The sequence below is a fragment of the Vombatus ursinus genome, unplaced genomic scaffold, assembly GCF_900497805.2.
Source record: "Vombatus ursinus unplaced genomic scaffold, bare-nosed wombat genome assembly UNPS02014968.1, whole genome shotgun sequence".
NCBI lineage: Eukaryota > Metazoa > Chordata > Mammalia > Diprotodontia > Vombatidae > Vombatus > Vombatus ursinus.
In genome coordinates this window covers 1-6,144 of record NW_020954746.1, presented here as the reverse complement: position 1 = coordinate 6,144, position 6,144 = coordinate 1, and the positions used below count along the sequence as shown (strand labels likewise).

The 6,144-nt window shown below is 34.4% G+C and overlaps 1 pseudogene; it reads left to right on the top strand.

Annotated features, from left to right (window-relative positions):
- Positions 1-3,494: 3,494 nt before the first annotated feature.
- Positions 3,495-4,448, top strand: LOC114030616 (annotated as a pseudogene).
- The last annotated feature ends 1,696 nt before the right edge of the window (positions 4,449-6,144 follow it).

Genomic DNA, 6,144 nt, shown 5'->3' with positions numbered 1-6,144 from the left:
TCTCTTCTGTTGAGTTTTGTTTCCTCTTTCTGATGGTTCCTCCTATTGGTTTTAATTTCTACTTACAACATCAGTAATGTGAAAATATGTTTAATATGAATGTAAATGTATAGCCTATATCAGATTATATGCTGTCTTGGAGAGGGTGGTCGGGAGGAAGGGGGAGAAAAATTTTAAACTCAAAAGCATATGGAAGTGATTATTGATAAATCAAAATCAATTAATAAAAAAATTTAAAAATAAATTTTAAAAAAACCCAGGGTCATATCCATACCATGATTAATTAAAGTTAGATTTTACTGGAGAAAGAAAAACTATTAAGGATAACAGACTAATTCCTTTAGAAGTCTATATTCATTTTAATATTTTAATATTCACATTAATATTTAGAAAAATAAAATTATCAAGTGCTTTCAGCTGCCTTAAAAGTCACTGTATATCATGGCTAGCTTATTGTTTGTGAAGACTACTACACAGTAATCATTGTTACAATAATTTTGTGTGAACTATTTCAATCATAATCATATTCCTAAAATCATATCCCATTATATAAGCAGTGAGTGATAATCAAAGTCAAATTTTCATCACTTTTACTTTAGCAGGGTTTTTTGTTTCTTCTTTTGTTTTGTTTTAAGGTACAGTTTATGATGCATTACAATCACAATTATTGGGAAAACAGAGAGGTTTGCAGCTTGGTAGCTTTCCATGGTGCTGGAGTTGCAGTAGGGTGAATAAATTGTGTGCACATAACCAAGACTGAGAGAAACATAGGAACCAAGGAAGAAGTCAAAACTAATTAGATGCCCCCAATAATTTTGATGAAGATAACATTTTCAAAAATTTAGTTGCAATATGGATTTGTTTTTCATTTTAAGTCCTTCCTCTTTCCTGACTTCATTGTAGAATAGAAGTGATCCTTGTGCATCACAGATGATGAAGCATGGGTCTGGGAGGTCCTACCTCCCAGATGAAGCATTAATACCAGAAAATTTTCCACCAGGAGAAGAGATGATGATGAAGATGATGATGATGATGATGGTGATGATGATGATGATTATCTACTAAGGTATGATAGGGTTGTGATCTGTATGTGGGGAGGAAATACCCACAGTGGTGAAATAATGTATATTTTGAAATATTTTTAAAAATCAGTTATGCTACAATCTTTTAATGTAGCATTTGGCTCAATTTAACCAAGATGGAATTTTTTAAATTCCCCCTAAATATTCATAACATCGTTACTTCTATAATGCTTACAATTTACAAGACCCTTTATTCAGTCAATATTTCATTTGATCATCACAACAACCTTATAAAATAAAAAGAATAAATTTCATTATTCTTGCTTTAGAAACAAGGTACCAGAGTCAGATTGTGACTTGCCCAAGGTCACCCAAGTTAGTAATGGAGGGAGACTAGAACTTTGGACTTTTGACTCCCAGCTTAATGCCTTCTCCACTATACGAAACTATGTCTTGGAACATGCTCCTAAATAGACCATTGACTAAGAGAATGAAATAAGTGAAATTAGCCATTGATCATATCTTAAAGTACATTTAAAAGTTTTTTAATATCCTTTAAATATTCATCAAAGTCAAGTGATGCACAAAAAAATAAGTTGTGATCTAGGGAGATACAGTGGGTACAATGTGAAAAATACAATGGAGAGGTTAGAGAAGAAATAAAGGGAATCCAAGATGAGTAAAACAGTATTCTAATGATACAGTTGGAATTAAATTCAACAAGTTTTAATTAAATGCTAACTTTGTACATGGCACTGTTCTAAGAACTAAGGATACCAAGATGAAAAAACCACTACCCTTAGGGAGCTTACATTCCATTGGATTTACTTATTCTCAAATTCAAAATTTTAAAAGAATATGATCAAGAAATAAAATGGGGGTTGACACAGAAGGAAAAAGGTTTGTTTCATTTAAGTAATAAAGAGGAAGGTTATCAGTGTCTGTGATTATAGATAATGAGGAAGTTACAAAGTGATTCATAATGAGGGGCAAGAAACAGAGAGATAAAAATAAGCTTTCAGATTTGGTCATGCTAAGTACACAGGAGACCTTATCAGAAATATTTTAAGTAGAAGCTGGACCCCTGATAGTCAAAGATGGAGTTTTTAGTGAAGAAATAGACAGCTATAAAGATTAAAATCACAGAACACAGAGTTGCAAAGGACCTCAGTGCCCATGTAGTCCAACTTACAGCATACTGTCATCTAACCTCTGCCTGAAAATCTGCAATAAGATGGAACCCATTGCTTTCAAGGCACCATTCCACTTTGGGATAGCTCTAATGGTTATAAAGTGTTTACTTCATTATTCCTAAATTTATCTCTTTCCTACTTCCACATATTGTTCCTGATTCTTTTCTCTGAGGCCAATAAGAACAAATTTAATCTCTCTTGCATGTGACAGCCTTTTAAATACATGAATATAACACTCCTGAGGTTTCTCTTACCCAGGCTAAACATCCCCAGTTCCTTCAATTGATCCTCAGATGACATGGGCTAAAAATACACAATATCCAAGATGATGGAAAGACAATACATGTGCTTTCAGTAGATAAAAACTATAGGGGACAGGTGCCCATGGTGTCTTCCTTATGTTGCATATCTGAGAGTGGAAAACACCCTGTCATAAGTGATCATAATGGTCAGCATCTTATCTAAACTTTTTCACTCTCTCTACCCCCAGTCTAAAGCTGTTTTATACTCAGTAATATAGAATATGGAATAAGTACTTCAGTACTTAATAAATGCTTACTGAATAAATAATAAACTGAACAACTATATTGCCTGTCAATGGTGTAAAGATTGACCTGGTCCAACTTTTATACCAAAATACTTTAAAGAAATTACTTGAAGACCATTTCTTTTATTAATTTATTTTTAGTTTTCAATAATCACTTTCATATACTTTTGAGTTTTAAATTTTTCACCTTCTCCCTCCCCACCTCCCTCCTGAAGACAGTGTGCAATCTGATATAGGTTCGACATGTACATTTCTATTAAACATATTTTCATATTAGTCATGTTCTAAGGAAGAATTAGGACCAATAGGAGGAACCACAAGAAAGAGGAAACAAAACAAAACAGAAGGAAGAAAAGCAAATAGTATGCTTCAATCTGCATTCAAACTCCACAGTTCTTTCTCTGGATGTGGATAGCATTTTCCATCATGAGATTTTTGGAGATAGAAGTGCCATGTTTTCATCAAAGTAAAAGTGCAATGTCTCAACTTCAATCAGGTACATTTTAAAATCATATGACATTTTAAAGTCTGTGAGGTGTTTCAATTATTCTACAAAGTCATTTCTTCAAGTATCTGTTGCTTTGATATTCAAAAGAGAAGAAACCTTATCTTTGTATAGTATATATTTACTCAAACATATAAAACATATATAATTGCACAAAATAAGAGTCTTTTGGTAATAAAAGAATGGTTTATTACTCTGTATTCTTATAGGTAACAAACAAGAAATAAATGCGAGGAATGAATCAGACCATCTATATCACTAGATTTATTCTCCTGGGACTTTCTGCCTACTCAAGACTTGAGAAAAGTTTCTTTGTGCTAATCCTAGTGATGTACTCAGTAATCCTTCTGGACAATGGTGTCCTTATCACTGTAACTATCTATGACTCCCACCTGCACACACCCATGTACTTCCTCCTTGGCAACCTCTCCTTCCTGGACATTTGCTACATAACCTCTTCTGTCCCTCTAATTCTAGATGGCTTCCTCATCCCCAAGGAAAACCATTTATTTGCTGCACAGTGCAAATGTGTCTTTCCTTTGCCATGAGAACAACTGAATGTGTCATCTTGAACATGGTGAGATTTGACCACTGTGTGGCCATCTGCAACCCCCTGAGAGATCCCATCATCATGAGCAAGGCTGCCTATGTGCCAATGGCAATGGGATCCCAGCGAGAAGGAGTTGTCAACTCAATTGTGCAGACATTCTCAAAATTCAATTACTTTTTGTGGGAACAATGTTATCAATCACTTCACATGTGAAATACTAGCTGTTCTCAAAATGACCAGTGCATATATCTTACCCAATGTGATTAGCGCAGTTTTTGGACCTATGACTTTTCTAGTCATTCTAGTTCTGTTTATTTTTGTTTCCTATGTTTTTATCCTTTCCACCATCCTGAGGATCCTTTCTGGAGAAGGAAAACACAAAGCTTTCTCTACTTGAACTGCCCATCTGACTGTGGTTATTATATTCTGTGGAACCATTTTCTTTATGTACATAAAACCAAGTCTACAGACTCTCTTGGAGCTGACAAACAAGAAGTAATAGAGAAACTCATCTCCCCGTTTTTATAGTGTGGTAGCACCTATGCTCAAATCCTTCACCTACAGTCTGAGGAACCAGGATGTGAAGATAGCTGTGAAGAATGTATCAAGTCAAAAACTCTTCACTGAGTGAATATAATACAGTCCTTATATTGTCATACAATGTCCGTATATTTTTGCTGCATTTATATGACATGGAAAAATAATCATGGATTCATGAACATGCTTCTTCAATAAAGACTTCCATGGTTAGGAGTAAAGCCTTCCTATTTAATTAAAAGTTCTTAAGAAATGAGCTTGTATTTGCACATATTAGTAATAAAGATTAAAGTGTGATTTTTTTTAAAAAAATCATTTTGTTTCAATGTCTTCTGATATTTCTTCAATTGTCTTTTGTGGTTGAAATTTTGGTTTTTCTTCTGAAGAAGGAAAAAGAATGACAGGAGAAAATCAATAAGAAAACAAAGAATGATTAATTCTTCAGTTGTCACAGAGTAACGTAATTGAATTCAGTTTCCCTGGAAATCTTATAAGTCACCACTAAATAATTAAGTGCAACATGAAGTTGAATTTTATAATCCTGAGATCTCATATCCTACACCAAGGTTTCCCTACCTAGGGTATAGGTAAACTTATCTACAGGGAGAACCAAAGCAGAAACTGCCTTGCTTTTGTATTTATATCTCCTTTATTTATTTTTTTCTTTTTTTTTTTAATTTGATTAGGCAATGGGGTTAAGTGACTTGCCCAGGGTCACATGGCTAGTAAGTGTTGCGTGTCTGAGGCCAGATTTGAACTCAGGTCCTCCTGAATCCAAGGCCGGTGATCTATCCACTGCACCACCTAGCTGACCCTGTATCTCCTTTATTTAGCACTGTTCTTTGCACATCATAAATACTTGATAAAAGTATTTTCATTTCATTCATTTATTTTTCAATGGACATAGGGAATAGTTGGTAAATAACTATACTATGTATTGAAATTAATTTTATTTCTTATGGGCATATTTATGGTAAACTCTAGCATTTGTTTCTTTTCAATATTAAATAGGGGCTATGAGAAGATTTTTCTTATGTCCATATGCACAGCATACATTAGAATTAATTTCCTTCCATAATGAATTGGGAGTAGAGAAAGGTTATGCTAAAAGCCAGTGAGTCCCAGGACCTTTTCTACGCACTAGGGTTCAACTATCGTACCCTACAAAAGCTTACTTCTAACTTTAATCATTCTGAGATGTCCAATATATTGCGTTCTTTTTAAAATAGAATTGAGTTTATTTTCCAATATCTCAAAATCTGACTGTTCAATTTCCTTTCTCTTACTCTCCCCTCACCAGAGGGTCAACTGTCATGAAAGAATGACACCTTAAGCTAGGAAAAGAGACAGGGTCCCCTGAAGCTCTACCTTAGGAGTGAATGCCTTCCTAATTTTCTTGTCAGTTTCCCTATGATGAAAGAGTCAGGAAAAAAACATGCACAGGAGACGTTCTCTGTACAATACTGACCATCTTATCGGCCTCAAGAACTCTTGAAGATTCATGTTTTGAAAACACAAGGGAGTATTCTCATTTCATGAATAGAGATCTACTTCCTGTCAAAATCAGTTATCACAGAATAACAGGTCGGAAAGACATCAGAAGGCATCTGATCCAACCATTCTTGAACAAAGCCCCTTTAAAATAAAATTCCAAAGTGATCACCAAATATTTGCTTAAAATCCTTCAGTGTGCAGGGGAACCCATTACTTAAAGTGGCAGCCCATTCTGCTTCTGGATAACACTGTTAGAAAGAAGTCTTGCCTCATTTCAAACATAAATGTATATCTTT